Source organism: Vairimorpha necatrix, chromosome 1 (genome assembly GCF_036630325.1).
Source record: "Vairimorpha necatrix chromosome 1, complete sequence".
NCBI lineage: Eukaryota > Fungi > Microsporidia > Nosematidae > Vairimorpha > Vairimorpha necatrix.
Genome location: NC_088816.1, coordinates 335,109 through 352,817, shown reverse-complemented (window position 1 = coordinate 352,817; position 17,709 = coordinate 335,109). Strand labels below are relative to the sequence as shown.

General features: G+C 33.2%; 1 non-coding gene across 1 annotated transcript; it reads right to left on the bottom strand.

Moving 5' to 3' along the window:
• Window positions 1-17,428: 17,428 nt before the first annotated feature.
• VNE69_01903 lies at window positions 17,429-17,501 on the bottom strand. The gene has a single exon. It is a non-coding gene; the product is annotated as a tRNA-Asn (tRNA).
• Between the last annotated feature and the right edge of the window lie 208 nt (window positions 17,502-17,709).

Genomic DNA, 17,709 nt, shown 5'->3' with positions numbered 1-17,709 from the left:
ATAATCCGTACCTAAAGTTAGACGAAAGTCAAAGTCGTAGTAGCAGTATTGATGATATAAAATATAAACCAAGTGAACATACAAAACGAGTAAAGTTAAAGAAATATAATAATAGTAAAAGAAGACAGAAAGAAAGAATATATGCGAGCAATAAAGAACGAAAAAAAGCATACTGAAGCGGGAATTTGCGTTGGAGGATTCAAAGCAATTTCTGGAGAGGTTTTAACAAGGAGAAGATTTCAGAGGTATTGTACATTAGAGAAGTGTAAGATTGATACATCTGAGGGTAAGAAGATAGTCAGAAAGGGACAGACGATCCCACAGGCTTTTATAAAACAGAAAGAAGAATATAAACATGATTTAGAAAATAGAAAGATTATAAGAAGATCGTCATCTTAATTAACAAAACTCAATAAGAGCAATACTTAACGCAAGGTATAGTAAGAGTAGTTAGTAACTTTATAGGGTTGAATGATTTAGTCGAGAAAGACTCGTATGAGCTAACTAATATGAGGGAAATTATAAGAGCTACCCAAAAGTCGATAATATTTACTGTGGCTGATTGCAAAGAAGCATTTTATCATTTTAAAATCGAAGAAAAAGATATACATAAGACGGCGTTTGAATTTAATAAAAAAGTTTTGTAGGAATAGTATGGTGATGATGGGATACAAAAACTCCCCACAGATACTACAGCGAACGATGAATAAGATTTTTGAGGATTTGCCAGAAAAAGGTGTTGAGGTATACATGGACGATATAGTCATACATGCCAACAATTTACGTATACACTATGAACTAGTAATAGAGGTTTTAGAAAGAATTAAGAGAAATAAAATGAAATTAAATAAAAAAATACGGGTTAGACAAGCGGGAGTAAAATAATTAGGTGGGACGCTGAATGGAACAGACATGACGGCCGACGAAATAAAGAAAAATGAAGCCTTTAGGCATTTAGAACCAAAAACTTTGACGGAATTGAGAAGTTTCTAGGATATACTGATTGGTTCAGACAATCTAAACAGATTACGCCGGGTTGACGTTGAAAATGACTGATAGTTTGAAAAAAATGGCTATTCGTGAAAATGTACGGAAGAGATGAAAGAGGAATTTACTAAAATTAAAAATGTGCTGAAATATGGGGAGACTAAGTGTGGTATAATGGATTATACCACATGTTCTATAATTATACAATGGAAACTAAAACGTTGATCCTTCCCCGTAACGATCAATGATGGGCAGTAATTATTGATTAGTTATATCACATTTACTTCTATTGGTTACTCTAACTATAAAGAAAGAAAATACATCTTCAACATGGTTCATCTCTCTATTAATAACAAACACTCTTTTTCTATAATTCAGATAAGCCAAACTCTTTTTGTAACAAAAAAACAATCTTAATATTCAATTATCTAAACTCCGGTTTTCACGGCAACCAAACCGTAGCATCATTAACTGTTTCCTTGCCACAGGCAAGCTCCCCGGTAAACACGCCACTAAGATTGCCGCACCATAATAAGGAGTTCATTCTAAAAACAGATGCTAGCAACTTGAGATTAGGTGCGGCGTTACGTCAGAAGAATGAGAATGTAGAATGGGTTGCTATACAATGGGCATCTAAAAAGCTAAGATCGACCGAAGTAAGATATGGTATATCAGAAAAAGAAATGCTTGCAATATATTTGGGCAATGATAAATTTAAATACGAGTTAAGAGTTAGGAAATCCAAGATAGAAACGGATTACAAAGGACTGGTGAAGATAGGAAAAAAACTGTTTTTTAACAATAACAGAATAAATCGCACAATCGAGAAGATACACGATTGTTTTTAGTGTTGAATATAAAAAACCTGATCCGATGGTTGCAGCAGATGCGTTGAGTCAATAAACATGGGAGAGGATATTAAACAAATGAAAATAAAGAGCGAAACAATCAAGCAAACAGAAGGTAAATTGAAGGACTAGTTTCAACCGAGAATGGAAAACATTATAAATTTGATTCAGAACGTAAAATTAAAATACCACCCAAGAATATTAAGAGAAAATTATTCCAAGAACATTATAAAAAAGTAGGTCATAGATGTATGACAAGTGTTTATTTTGCAATACGAGAAGAATACTAGGCTAAAGTTCACTTAGACACGCAAAAATCGATATAGGCTTTTTTTTGTTTTTTTTTGCCCCTTTTTTTCAAAAATGGAGGAGAGAATTCATACAAGAGAAGAAATTGAAATCAAATATAATAATTCAATAATCAAATTACAAGATCAATCTTGTGATATATGTTCTAATAGAATGAGGAAAGAAAGAAAAGGCAGTTATAACTTAAAATGTATTTGGAAAGGTTGTAAAAAATCGATTTCCATCTGGCATGATACGTTCTTTGATAATTGTAAACTCAACCATATATCATGTATGCAGATACTTAATATGCGGGTTCTTGGTTATTTTCGAAAGCATATCTCTCAAATTTTAGGTTGTCCAAAAAACACATAACATTATTATTAAAAAAATTAAAAGAAATGAATATTTACGACAAGTATTTATCTTCTCTAAGTATTATGGGCGGAGAAGGTATAATAGTTGAAATTGATGAGACAAAAGTTGGAAAGAATAAAAACCATAGAGGTAAATTAGTGAAGATCTTCTGGTGTTTGGCATGGTCGAACGTACCATCGAACGAAAAATCATAATACTATATATTAAAAAACGAAATAAAGAAACGCTTACTAATCTTTTAGTGAAATAAGTAAGTACGAAAAGTACAATATATAGCGATATGTGGAGGGCTTACCATTCTTTGAATACAATATTCAATGAACACCACATGGTTAATCACTCACTGCATTTCAGGGACCCAAATACGGGTGTTCATACCAATACTATAGAAGGTAATTGGCGTTCCCTCAAAAATTCTATACCCAATAGAAATAGGTCAGCAAAAAGCGCTAAAATTTATTTGTTTAGGTATATGCTCCTTAGAAATTCCTCGGGTTCCGTCTTTGATGAATTAATAAAATTTTTATTCTACTTGTTTTTTTTTGTTCCTTCCTTAACATTTTCTCTCCTCCATTTTTGAAAAAAAGGGGCAAAAAAAAACAAAAAAAGCCTATATCTATTTTTGCGTGTCTAAGTGAACTTTAGCCCAGATATATAACAGGAAAAATATGGGAACTAGTGAATTTGTAGATACGTCGAGATGTTTAGAGAAGGTTGCATTTGAATGGATAGACTTTAGAAATTAGAAGAAATATATTTTAGTTGCTATCGATTATTTTACACGTAGAGTATAGGGAGTAGTTATAAATAACAAGTCAAATAATAATTATATTGGATTCTTGAAGAGGTTATGTGAGAAAGGAAAGAAACCAGAAGAAATTATTACAGATAACGAAAAGAAGTTTATAACGTGGAATTATGAAAATTGTGTAGAGATCTGGATATAATACACCGACAAGTAAGTACAGAAGCGCTTAGAAGTAACGGAAGCGTAGAGCGTGGTATTGGAACTTTGAGAGAAAATATTATAAAGTCGTATGCGGAAACTTTTGATGGAAAGTGAATAAAAATATCGATATATATAATCAGAGCTATCATACGGGAATAAAATGTACACCAAATGAAGCGACTGAAGATAAAACTGGAGACGTAATGCTTGAAAATAGCCTTTTAGGGAAATATTGTAATAGGTTTAGAAAAGAAAGATTTAAAAATTTAGTAAAGGACAATTGGTAAGAATAGCTAAACGAGAAAATTTGGCAGGAGTTAATAAGTATGAGAAAGGAAGATTTTTGGATGCAGGGGAAATTGTCGAAAAGTGTGAAAAGATTCTTATATTGTAAAACTTATTAATGGTAGGCTTGTGAAGAATAAACATTATGAATTGAAAAGTATGCTTGGGATAGATGTGAAAATTGGATGAGACTAACAGTCTTGAGGGGGGATGTGATATATTTGTATAATTTCTATCCCCTATAATGATAAATAAAGACATGAATTTTTAATTTGATTCTTTCGTTTTAAATTCTTTTTTGATGTCCGAATCTATAAAAGAATAATATTATATTTGATATTATTTACGACCCATTTAAACAAAAACAATTACAGGGGTCGAAATCAAATCGTGAATTAACAAGTATTGATAGTAGTCGTGTAAATATAATTGAAGCTGAATTTGTGACGAATGTGTTTGATTGAGCTTTTCACAAATATGGAGAACCCAGGAAAAATATCAAAAGAAATTTTAAGAATTTTTTAAAACTTTATGGTTTGGAATGATGATCATGGACAGCGACCGGGTTGATTTTAAAGAAAAATGTTAAATTTTATATAAATGTTAAAAGGCCCTTAGCCAGTTTTGAAGGCAATGCTTCCATTATGCATGGCTAGGTTCGAATCCCATAGGCAGTAAAATGTTTCTACTTTTTATGATGCAGTTGGAAAACACAGTTAATGTAATTATCGTCGATAAACATTAAGTTGATCAAATGAAACTCAGTGCATCTAGCCATAGGGGGTTTCTCTTAGTAGATAAAGCACCTTAAGCCCGAAATAACAACATCCCTTTTGTAGCGACTTAAAAATACATAAAACTAAATGCCGGATAACCCCTAGTTGTTCCAATGGCTGTACACTCTAGGTGGATGATATTAGAGGTTACGAAGAGGAAGCAGAAAATAAAGGCATGATGGGCTTTATCCTACAGGATCTTGTAAAATACTGGCCAAGACTAAATAGAAACTGGTGTCAACGCAGTTTATCAAATGGGGGTTGTTTTTGTGCTGTAAGGAGACGTGTGTGCGATACAAATGATTGTAGAGACCTTTGGGCTAGTACAGCACATATCTTATCATGTTATACAAAACATGTCCGTTAAGTATACCAGCTGGGATTTTATTTTGCGTGCGATCGAGATATAGAAGGAAATATAATCTCCTAGAGTCAAGTCTACTTGATATCGCACAGGTTGCTGCTCCAGCAATTTATATAGTAGGAATTTTAGCGAGTAAAGATCGCATAGTACAAGTTGTTTAGAGATCACTACAAACCCCCAAGGTTCCTATGTCAGGGCCGCTATCATTACCTGTAAAGAAAAAATATAATTGTGAAGTTAGCTAAATAGGCGCAATTAAGAAGTATTTTATCATATAAGGATTTACGAGCCCTTACAATTTAAACATTATAACGGGAACCTAACAAATTTTTAACTCTAAAGCATGCTTAATTGTTTTACAAAGTTTTAGATACAATGTTGAAATTACATAAAAAGTTGATAGCTCTTTCTTCTTTTCAAGCGAATGTTTTATTATGAGTTAAAAAAGATATAAATCTTCATGTTGTTATCATTTAAAATCTTATATATTCTTGATTTATCATTTCATCTAGAATTTTTTTCTTTGTTCATCGACATTCTTATCATTTATGGATAAAATAATTAAAAAATTTTTGGGGGATAAAAATAGAGTAATGTGACTAATAATGTTACAGAATTCCAATTCAAATGCACAAAAAAGTGTATTTTATATCTAAAATTAAGAAAGGTCAGTGAACGCTGATTTAATGATATTAAAGTTTGAAGCTTATTCGTTATATACAAGTTGCCAAAAATATCATAAATTTAAAAAATTTGACATGTGGTGTTTTGACAGTAACAAATAAATTTTATTAAAAACATATTTTCAATATTTTTATTTATGAGTTTCTGTTTTTTGTATTATTAAAAATTTATCAATAAGTATGTGACATTTGCATGCATCATATTGCATTATTCGAAAAGTAACTAAAAAACTTTTTTATAGTGTTTTTTACATTCCATTTTCATTCATTACTAGTAAGTTACAATCACAAATATTTGTTTCATATACAAATGTAATATATGAATTAATCAGTATGATAAATCGGAAAACAATGATCATAAAATTTTCCTTTTATTGGTAGTATTAAAAACAATTTGGCATTGATTTTTTAAAAAATAGAAATTAATGTTAATTTTAATAAATTTTGAATTAATTGTCTACTGTGATATTAAAAACAAATCATAAAACTGAATCAAATTTAATTAATGATCCTTGATAATTTTTTGTATATAAATGTTTTTTCTCAATTCGACATGAAAAAAAATCAAAGAATTTCAAAGGAAAGTGAGGCAATTGAAGGATTGTTAAAATTGAAAAAAGATACTGCTAAACGAGTATGGATAACACCATTACAAACTCGAAAACTCATGCAGGTATTTTTAATATGTAAATGGCCATCACCAAATCACATTATACACATGGCCAGAATGTTAAAGCTGGATCCTTATGTTGTAGATTTCTGGTTCTTTATTGAAAGGTCTAAAGAAATTGGAAAAAATCGAAGAAGAGAGAATTCTAAAAGATAAGAATTCTGACAAAAGATAATTTTTAAAAATAAATTTTATACATAAATATTTACTTTTATATGCATTTGACGTATCCTAGGCAAAGAAATGTCTCGAAGAGGTTAATTTATTTTTAAGACTGTTGTCATTATTGTTATTTGAGTTGCTTTGACCTTCTTGCTCCCCGTGCCCTTTTGGGCTTTTTCGCTATTTATAGTTTTACATGTTTGTTTGTTTACAAACAAACAAAAAACAAGAAGTTTTAGAAAGACCATTCTTGGAAAGGAGACTGTGTTTTATTACATGGACATGGAGTATTTGTTAAGAATAGTAAACTAATGGTGAGATAAGCTATGTTTTGTTTGTTTAGGTCATCACAGCATTATATCCAAGACTAAAGTTAATAAAGTTTTTTATAAATGTTTGAGGTATCGTCTTTATTTTGAATAGTAAATGTTTACCGACAATAGTGTATTGTAAATCGCAATTTTTATTATATTTTTTTTCTTGTAAGTAAGAGGTAGGGAGAAACCTTACATAGGGACCAGAGGGATACGGGTGTGATCCTCATCTAACTGGTACTGTGAGATTCTTACTCACTAAAACTCCCTCCATACAACTTGCGGTGCAGCAAGCTTCGCCGTATCCATTGGACTTTGGCTCCAGGAAAACACTCCCCATTTATACCTCAAATCGCGTCCAGAGTGACCTCGCAGCGAATATACTTAACGAGCATGGTTATCTATAACTCAAGGAAAGACATCATCGTATTGACTCAAAGCTCCATACAATTATCTGTATTGCACACACGGCTCCTAACCCGACCACATCACCGGTTCGGCATTTCTAATGGGCTGCGTTGACCACCAGTCTCCCCCTAGTTTTGGCCACGTGTTACAGAATCTTTATGATTTGATCCACGAGACCTTCTATTGCCCTATTTTTTCTAGTATCTTAGTTAGCTCTAGGATCCCACTCTAGAGTGCACCAGCCATGGGCTCCAACTAGCCCGTACCCATTAGATATTTATAGGAACCATAAGCCACCACAAGGGAGATACTGTCTTTTGGCCCTTGAGGCGCGTTTCTACACTAGATGCTGACCCTTATGGCTGGACACACACAAGTTTCATTGAATAAACTTAATGATATCGGGGACACCTTTATCATCTGAGTTGCTCTAACTGCATCATAGAAAGTAGATATAAATTGGTGCCCGTGGGATTTAACCCCAGCCATTGCCCAATAAAGGCATCGCCTTCTACCACCGGGCCAAGAGCACCTTAGATCACGTATCACATGATTAATCACAAAAAAGTGGTAAAAAAATTAATGTTTGCTTTTTGAAAGTTTTTAATGAAGAACATACTCATATGCGACTTCTAGTGTAAATATTTATTTTTGTGGTTTTATTATTACCGGGTTTCCGGGTTAAGAGATCCACCCATATAAGAGACCATGGATCTCTTATAAGTATATAAAATATTTGAAATTTCTTTTAAATTTTTTTAAATTTACCCCCATGAAAAAGAAAGCGTACACTCTAAAGAAAAATTAGCAGGATTACAAAGATTGCGTGAAAACAATGGGAATTTGAATATGACTGCTCTAGAGTTGCAGATTACTAGGAAAATGCCTAGTGATTGGATAAAGGCCGAAGTTAAAATGTTAGGCCAAAGCAACATTAAAAATACTAATAGAATGCGTGCCGGTACTTCTGCCAAATGGCCTCCTCTTGAAAAAATGTTTGCGGATTGGGTGAAGGTAGAGCGAGGTGAAAAGAAGCGAATTATCTCAACTTATAATATTAGAGATAAGGCTTTTGAAATAGCAGAGAAGTTGTCCATTACAGATTTTAAGGCAAGTATGAGTTGGTTAATGGGGTTCAAAAGAAGAAATCATTTTTCATTTAGAAAAATAACATCTTTTGGACAGGAAGACAACAAAAGGCCTCAGGAGATTAAAGAAACCATGTTGAATTATTTTGAAGCCTTTAATCATAAATTTAACTGTATGGACAGCCAAACAGTGGTGTATAATATGGATGAAACTCCTGTTTACATTGATATGATGCAATCGCGACATTATCATTTACCGGCGAAAAAAACACTGAGGCATATACAACTGGAAATCTTAAGACTAAAATTTCCGTCGTTATTATTATTTCCTCAGAAGGTACTGTTTTAAGGGGAATGGCCATTTTAAAAGGCCTTAAAAAAACGCCAAAATGCTTTGTGCCAAATAATCTTTTTGTAGTTACATCTGAATCAGGGAACATGTTCAAAATCTGATTTTATTATGGATATGTGCATGTTTAAACAAATATGGGCCATTTGAAAATAGAAAAAAAAACTTCTTATTCTTGACACCTATTATCTCACTAAACTGAAAAAGTTATGGAAAGTTTTGCTAATAATAACATTAAAGCCGTTTTAATTCCCCCAACTACGTCTTATTTACAACCATTGGATGTTTTGATAAATTCTTAATTTAAGGCCGAATTAAAAAGAAAATGGCAGGAATGGCATGCAAACGGGCCAAAGGAATATACAAATAAAGGTTATAGGCGTAGACCGAGCTGGGAATATATTTTGAATTCAATAGCGGATGCATTAAAAAAAATAACTCCTGAAATGGCTTCTAAGGCTTTTAGATTGTGTGGAACAGATTCAATTTTTCATGAAAACAATATTTTTAATTTAAACAATAAACTTCAAGATGTTCTTAATTGTGCTGAAATTGAAGACGAAGGCCCAGACTGTTAAAATTTATTTGAAGATTTTATAGAAATTTAAATGTTTATTATAATAAAGGGTTCATTTTTCTAATATAATTTTTTAACCATTTGGCTGGGGGTGGGGTGGATCTCTTATATGGGTAGACCTCTTATACTAGTATAATAATTTCTTTTTAAAAGGTCGCAAAATTCGACTTTTAAGCTGGATCTCTTAACCCGGAAACCCCGGTAGTTATATTTTAAATAGCATGTTCTGTAACTGTAAGAATTTCGCTTTGATTCAATTGGTTGGTAGATCTAGTATGTTGATTGTGTTTTCGATTGATGGCTGCAACGAGTTTACAATGTAGATCAATTATATCCGATATTTCGTCAATGGGACGTTTTTTATTTTTTTACAACCCCAAATCGACGTTTCGTAATTCGAGATTTATTGGTTTCCGTTCTTTTATTATCCAAAGGGATTTAAAAAATTCAATTTTTTATGGTATTTATATAAATTAAACTTCGCACTCATGATAATTAACTCACGTATTGTAAGCACCAACTGTGGTTATTTACTCTATAATCTGTCGAAATTTTTAATTGTAACAAAATTAAGCAAAGTTGTGCAGAATAAATGTGCATTTTTTGTCTTAAAGAAGGTTGCCTTGTGATATTAATCTAGTTACTGTATTTTCGTTTTCCTTTCTTGTGGCTACTTAACAAAAATGCACATCGTAAAAGATTGAATAACGACGTGTATAGCACTTACCATTCCATGAGAGGCTGTGATTTACGTCCTTATTTTAAACTGAGGAAAGAAAATGTCTCAAAAATTTTTGAATATTCAACAAGCCCCTTGTTTACACTTAATAATCAAAATTGCACATATATAATTCTTATAAGAATTACATATTTAGACAAGCTCTATAGAAAGATTAAAAAGCTCAAATTAGAATTCGGACTGATCTAGTGCCTTTATATATTGTGAAATAATTTAAAACTAAAAATATTTTATATTTTTATTATAATTTTTCGTCGGGGCAACATACCACATTGGAAAATCCATCAAAATAGAAAAACACATGGTCATGTAATATAAACATTATTCTTTTTTGCTATTGATAGATGAGAAATAGATTCGTGCTTCATGCTTCTCACACTATTTAGTTTTATTAATAAATTATACTTCTTTAAAAAATAGACCATTCGACCGATCTATTCAAAAATTTTACTATTTTTTTCCTCCTCTACCCACATATTTTGACTCTAAAAATCTGTCAACAATTTCCTTGGAAAACAAGACCAAAAAAGCTTTACACCCAGAGACATTAGTAGCACGAAAATAGTGCTTAATAACTTAATTAAATAAAGAACCGGTAAGTCCATTATAAATTTGTGCACAAGAGGTATTTCCTCTGTGTTACGAACAAACTAAAAGTTTTATTGTTGCATTACTTAAAAAATGCTTTATATTGTTGTTTTTATATCTTTTCTCGGCTTGTTTTCCCATTTTAAAAGGAGGATTGGAAATAGACTCCCGCCAAACACGTATAATTCGCTTGTAAAAGCCAAAATATTTGCTCTATCACCACGGACAAATAGCCCACTCTAAAAAAAAGTTTTTGTAATTGGATTCTTTTTGTTTTTCAATAGTATTTCCATACAAAAATTTAAAATCCTTCGAAAACACTCTGCTAGTGGTAAGGAATAATTTAAGATGAATTGCATCCTCTTCTGCCTTTTTTAGCTCCTCCTATGCTTGTGCCGCAAATTTCTTTCTCGAGCTTTTTGCTTCCACACATAAAATCTTTGAACTTTTTATACGATTTACCTACGTCTGCTATTTTTATCAACATTTTGAATTCAATAATATTTAGTTTTTCGACGCTATTAATTTTTTGACCTATATATTTATTTTTAAATCGTCAAGCACGTCATTATGTGAAATTAAATTTGTAGATAAGATTAATTCACTTATTAAATTCATATTTTCCTCTGTCAAATGCCCGGGTAAAAATTAATACGGAAATTTCTTTTAAAATCCACATAAAGATTTTCTAAACCAAATTTATTATGCCCACGGGAATTGGAACCTGTATGGCCTATGTCATGCAATAGGCAGCAAATCAAAAAGATAAACCTATCTTTTCGTTCAATTTTTGATCTATGAATAAGATTTTCAAATTATTTAATGCATTAATCTCATGCGTAGCATTATATTAGGGAATATCATTATATGTTCTTATTGCAGCTTCCAAGAAATTGTGCAGATCATTTTGATCAAAATCACATTCCTTACTTAAAATATCATAAGATAACTGAGTTATCATGTGATTATCCAAGATGGAATTATAACACAAAAACAGCACTTTTAACTGTTCCTTTTCTTCTCTAGTCTTCATTCTCGTCATATTTAATAAAGTGGGGGTATAAATTTAATTTTAAATTAATGCAATGATTATATAACAAAAAGAGGGTAAGGACAGAGCAGGATATTAAACCCGAAAAAATAACAAATTAACTTCCGAAGCGAAAAGGAATGAAATAGACACGGCCGAGAAAGAACAGGGGCCAGAACACACTAGTGTGCCCACTCAATCCACTTCTGAGACTCTCGTGGCAGTTTTATGAGAACCGAAGCGAATGAAGAAGAGTGGCCTCAAAAAATTTCTATCAATTATAAATATTTTTGGTTGAATGCCAAGAGGACGGTGGAATAAAGCTACCGATTTGTTCGGTATAAAAATTGGGTCGAACATGAGTTCACTAGATCTAAGAGCAAAGCGAAGAAAGCGCTCACTAGAAATAGCTGTAGATGAATGGCGGCCCAATAATTCTTAGCTAATCCTACCAAAAGACGTAAAGCCTGACTGGCTCAAAAGAGGAATAGTCTCTTCGAATTCGAGCTCTTCCTAAAAGCACAAAAATGATTCTTGGAGAAAACTTAGTTATATCCAGAACACATGTGTGGACCAGGTAGAAAGAACGAGGAAAATACCTGCCTCGAATTTGGACTGTTGAAACTTGATGCCACAGCCAAGGCGGTAGATAGTCACGTTAGATACCACCCCCTCATAAATGTACCAGATGGCAAGGATATTGCAAGCTGCACTTTTCTGCTATTAGGAAATGGCCAGTAAGAATTTCAAACCTTCATCTTTAAAGGAAAGTATCTTGAAAAAAATCACATAGATCGAAGACAAGGTAGTGCTTATCAAAAGGCCAAGGCCTTTGAAAACTCTCAAATGAGAAAATCGTGAATTTAAGAAGGTAATGCGTAAACTCAACATGCTTGCATGTTTACGCCGAGATACTTCTGAAGCTAATGCTATACTCAACTAGAGGAAAGCCATATACTCAAGGAAGCGAAAGGTATGAGATCGACGCAATTGTATGGGCTTAAAATTATTTTTAAGCTAAATAGAAGCAATTTCTAAAGAAAACTCAAGTGTGCCGATGAAGTTATTCATAATGTAAGCAAGAAGATATATGTTCATTCTGGTCTACCATGTGGAATAAGAAAAAGCAATCCGAAGACTGCAATACTCTCAAGGCGTATTTTCATAAAAAACATTCTTGATAGCCAAGATCAGATCATTTCCCAACCTTGCAAAAATTTGTAGATATTATTAAATATTTACCAAATTATGAGGGTTGCTGGCTGTGATGGAATCTTCAATTTCTTTATAAGAAATGTGAAGCTCTACGCCCATTCCTTCACAAGATTGTTAAGGAAGTATGCATGGATGGTAAAGAACCCGAAGCTTGGTCCTACAAGCAGTTTACTTATTTTATACCCAAAGGTACCCCCATTAGTGGGAATGACTTCAGGCCTATTACCAGTATGTCGAACCTCTACAAGCTCAAAATATATTGCACGACGAAAATAATGCAGCTATTGTAGAAAGTAGAGGGCTACTAGCAGAGAACCAACAAGGGACAGTTGAAAAGTCCAAGGAGTGTAAGAACAAGCTCGATTAATATATCAGCCAATGAGGACATGCAAACAAGCTAAAGACCAAGTGTGAGATGTAAAAAAAGTCTACGACACCGTTGAAAATTTTTATCTATTAACTTGTATTATCAAGTTTAATTTCGCACAAAGGAAAAGTAAATTCTTAGAAGCCACCGTTAAAAGGTGTCGTTGAGATAAAATGAGGATCGGAAACGATACAGAATAAGAAGATTGAAGGAGGCATATTAAAGGGATTTTGTCGCGGATTTTTCCGTACTATGTATGGAGCCGTTGAGCAGGAAATTGAATTCAACTTACCCAAAAGTAGGAATACAGATTCACGAAAGTGTCTATGTAACGCACCATCTTCTATTTATTGATGATATTTGCACCTCGCAGAGAACTACGTCGTTTTAAAACTGATGAATGAGGAAACACAAAAGGTTTTCTAAGCTATAGGTTTAGAAATGAACAGGGGTAAGTCTGCGACTAATTGTATTTATTGTAGCGAAGATGCAGTAGTAATAGAAGGACATAAAAGATACAAATACCTTGGAAAAACAGAGGATGTCTCTAGTGCTGTCGAAAGAGAGACTTTTGAAAAAGTAAGAAATGAGATCTTACAGAGGGTTGAAAAACTGTGCAAGATTCAATTAAATGGTAAGAATATAATTCGAGCTATAACCGAGCATGCAATATCAGAAATAAACTATCATGTAAGATTATTAAAATTAGAACCAACAGATTTCAAAAGTTTTGATTTTGATATACGACAGGTACTTATCAAGTACCAGGTACATCTCCAGCCAGCCTGCGAGGAAAGACTATACCTTTTTAGATCCGAAATGGGTAGAGGCCTCATATGTGCGAAGATAGAAGCGAAAGTATGCTTCTGAATATTTAATAAACATTAGATGAGTCTAGAGATAGCTTACTTCAACGGGCAGCGATACTTAAAGTAGAGGAAGAGAGCAAATCTTACTTGTTTTTAATTAACGAGTATCTAAGGATCAGGTATAGCTTTGTAGGAGAGATAACCCAGAAGATGCTAATAGCAATTGCGAAGGAAAGCTAAGAAATACTACAGTTTACGATGACACAAATAGACTTAAATAATATACAACAAATAATTATTTAGGAATTTATTTAAATATGGAAAGTTTAACGGTTAATCTCCTGTACAAATATTTTTCTTCTAAGATTATTTGTTACATTTCTTGTTCATTTAGCCAAATCCGGCTATGTAAAGAGAAAGTTTGTCGTGATTTAATCAGCAGTACTGCCAATTTTAAGATAATTGAAAGTTAAGATATTTACAAATCTTTGTTGTTCTTTTTCAATTAGATCGGGATATAACTTCATTTTGGTTATCCCGTCCAGAACTATACCTTTATTCTTATTTCTGTCAGAGGCCCTCAGGCCTCCAAACATCTTCTGTTCTATGACCCAAATTTTTGATTTAACTCTACTAATAACAGTGGCAGTCCTGTTAATATTGTGAAATAGAGCAATTTCTCCGAAAATGTCATCTCTTTCAAGGGACTTGATTCTTACATTTTTGATGTAGACATCAAAAATGCCTTCATCTACCACAAACATGGTACTGCCCTTTCCACCTTCCCTAATTAAGACCTCTCCTTCTTCTACATCAACACATTCCATGATGTCAATGAGCTTGTCTTTCTGTCTTGGCGTCAGCTGCACCAAGGGAATGTCAGAAATCAAGACATCATTAAGAATTTATAGGTCTTTCTGGTCTTGGGGAAGCATACAGAGGAGTGATCATTAAGGATGGTTCTCTCTGAGCAGACACTGGCCCTTCGTGCCTGCCTCCAGTTTTTAGCGCTTTCGACCTCTTGGGGTGTTCGGCTCCTGGAGTTTTTTTCATTTTGGAAATTTTCGATGTGCCCAATTAGAAGGGCCTCATCGAAAACCTTGTGCACTTTCAAATAGGTCTTGAAGATTTCGTCGATTTCGAAATCTTCAAAGTGCTAATTGTAGATTTGATTATTGTTTTTAATAATATCAAAAATTCTGTCTTCCCTCAATATAAATTTTTGACGAAACACAGATACTGCCTTTAAACAAATATAATACGACGAAATTGAAACTAGTTTTTAGTCTTTACTTGACTCCGTTGTGCACAATAAAGGAATTGAATTATCCCTAGCGTTCCTGATTTCCTTGGTTTAATATTCCAAGGGTAATCGTTAAGAACGTTTTTATAGTTTTCATCATGTTGAATTCTGTGGGCTGGGGGTAAAATTTATATAAATAATTAATTTTTGGAATAGACCGTTCGAATGGTCTATTTCCAAAAAGGGGGGAAATTATTTGTTTGTGGTAATTATAATGCCACAATTTTTGTAACAATATTCCTCTTTTGACCACTAGCCATTAGTTTTTGAAAATAAAGGATATATATATATATCAAAAAAACCATTTTCTTCAATAAGTAAAATATTTATATTGTTTCCTTTAGAATTATAAAACATCTATGGTATTTTTGGTATATATTGACTTGTAAAGTAAACCCAGAAATATATCATATCCGAAAATACATTTTCCTGCAAATATAACAACTATTTTAAACACGGAAAAAGAGAACTAACGGCGTAGAAAATTTACAAGCATAAAACGATAAATTATGGAACCATTGGTTGAAAAAGAAATTTCTTTGTGTTAGCATCATCTAGAAATTTATGCCTATTATTCAAGATGTCTAACCTTTTAGGATAATTGCCGAAAGTAGAACATAACTCAAAAAGTACGATATCTTAGCAAATTAACTGTGTCTAACTTACAAATGCAAATAATACTACACGTCATGTCATGTGACGGAATTGCGACAAAATACCACACCATCTTATCAATGCACTTGACCTATCGACTAGTACCGAAGCCTACATCCAATGAGAATTATGTAAGAGACGCTAGAGTGCATCTCCTTTGAACACCGGTGAGACACGGCGACAGAGGATTTAAAACCAAGAACATAGTAGAGGTAGCTAAAGATGGTGCGACCAGCATGAGTGCGCGGAAGTAGAGTAAAATGTAGAATGAAATTAACCCAATAATAGCTTCAATAAAAAATTATATATCTAAGATGTCCGCAGTAAATATAAACATTAAATAAACAAATATATAAACATACTTATTACTTATTCACAAAAAGTTAAGGCTTTAATCAGATAAGGTTCGTGTTAGACAAAAATAGTCAACCTATAAAACGATGGCCTCCGAATACATACATGATGTAAAGACAAATACTAACTCCAAAGAACTAACACTTTTCCAAGAGGTTGTAATTACTGAGACAAAAGTGAACAAACAAATCTATAATTGTAAAAGTTCTGTCAAAGAAACATATTACGAGATTTATGCACGAGCAACAGATCTAAAATACAAGAAATGAAAATTACCTATGACATATTATAGGTGATTATTAAATTAATTAATATCATTAAAGTTCAATGATAACAATACGACTAAATCGTTAGAAACCCTTGAAAAGATTGTAACTTGAAAAAAATGAAAATCATCATTAATGGATTTTACATCTTACAAATACGGGAAACAAACATAGTTTCCTACATGATAAAAATTTTATTCGGTTATATCTTATTTACTTCATGTACGCAAAACATTTATAGTTAGATAATCTGCACATTAATTTTTTTTTTCTTGCAAGTAAGAGGTAGAGAGAAACCTTACATAGGGACCAGAGGGATTTGGTGTGATCCTCATCCAACTGGTACTGTGAGATTCTTACTCACTAAAACTCCCTCCATACACTTGCCGGTGCAGCAAGCTCCGCCGTATCCATTGGACTTTGGCTCCAGGAGAACACTTTCCATTTATACCTCAAATCGCGCCCAGAGTGGCCTCACAGCGGATATACTTAACGGGCATAGTTATCTATAACCCGAGGAGAGACATCATCGTACTGACTCAAAGGTCCCTACAATTATCCGTATTGCACACACGGCTCCTTACACGACCACATCCCCAGCCCGACGTTTTTATTGGGCTGCGTTGACCACCAGTTTCCCACTAGTTTCGGCCACCATGTTACAGAATCTTGTAGGATAGGGTCCACGAGACTTTCTATTGCCCTACTTCGTCTGGTCTCTTAGTTAGTTCTAGGATCCCACTCTAGAGTGCACCAGCCATGGGCTCCAACTAGGCCGTACTCATCAGATACTTTTATGTATCATTAAGTCACCAAGGGGTGATACTGCTTTTTGGCTTTGAGATGCGTTTCTACACTAGATGCTAATCCCTTGTGGCTGGACACACACAAGTTTCATTGAATCAAATTAATGATTATCGTGGACATTTTCATCATCTGAGTTGTTCCAACTGCATCATAGAAAGTAGAAACAATTTTGGTGCCCCTGGGAATCGAACCCAGCTATTGCTCAATGGAAGAATCGCCTTCTACCTTTGGGCTAGGGGCACCGTTAGAGGTAGTTAAACCATACAAAATCATCTGATGGATCTTACTTTCAACATGTGCATAGTTCGGCGCTACTAAATTATCTCGGCCAAGGGGTGAAAATAGGGGTAAAAAAAAAAAATAATTCGTTCAAATTTAAAGGGTAACTTTTTCTTGGCCGAGATAATTGAGTAAAGGTGAAAAAGGGTTAAAATCCGCCCCAAACATGGAA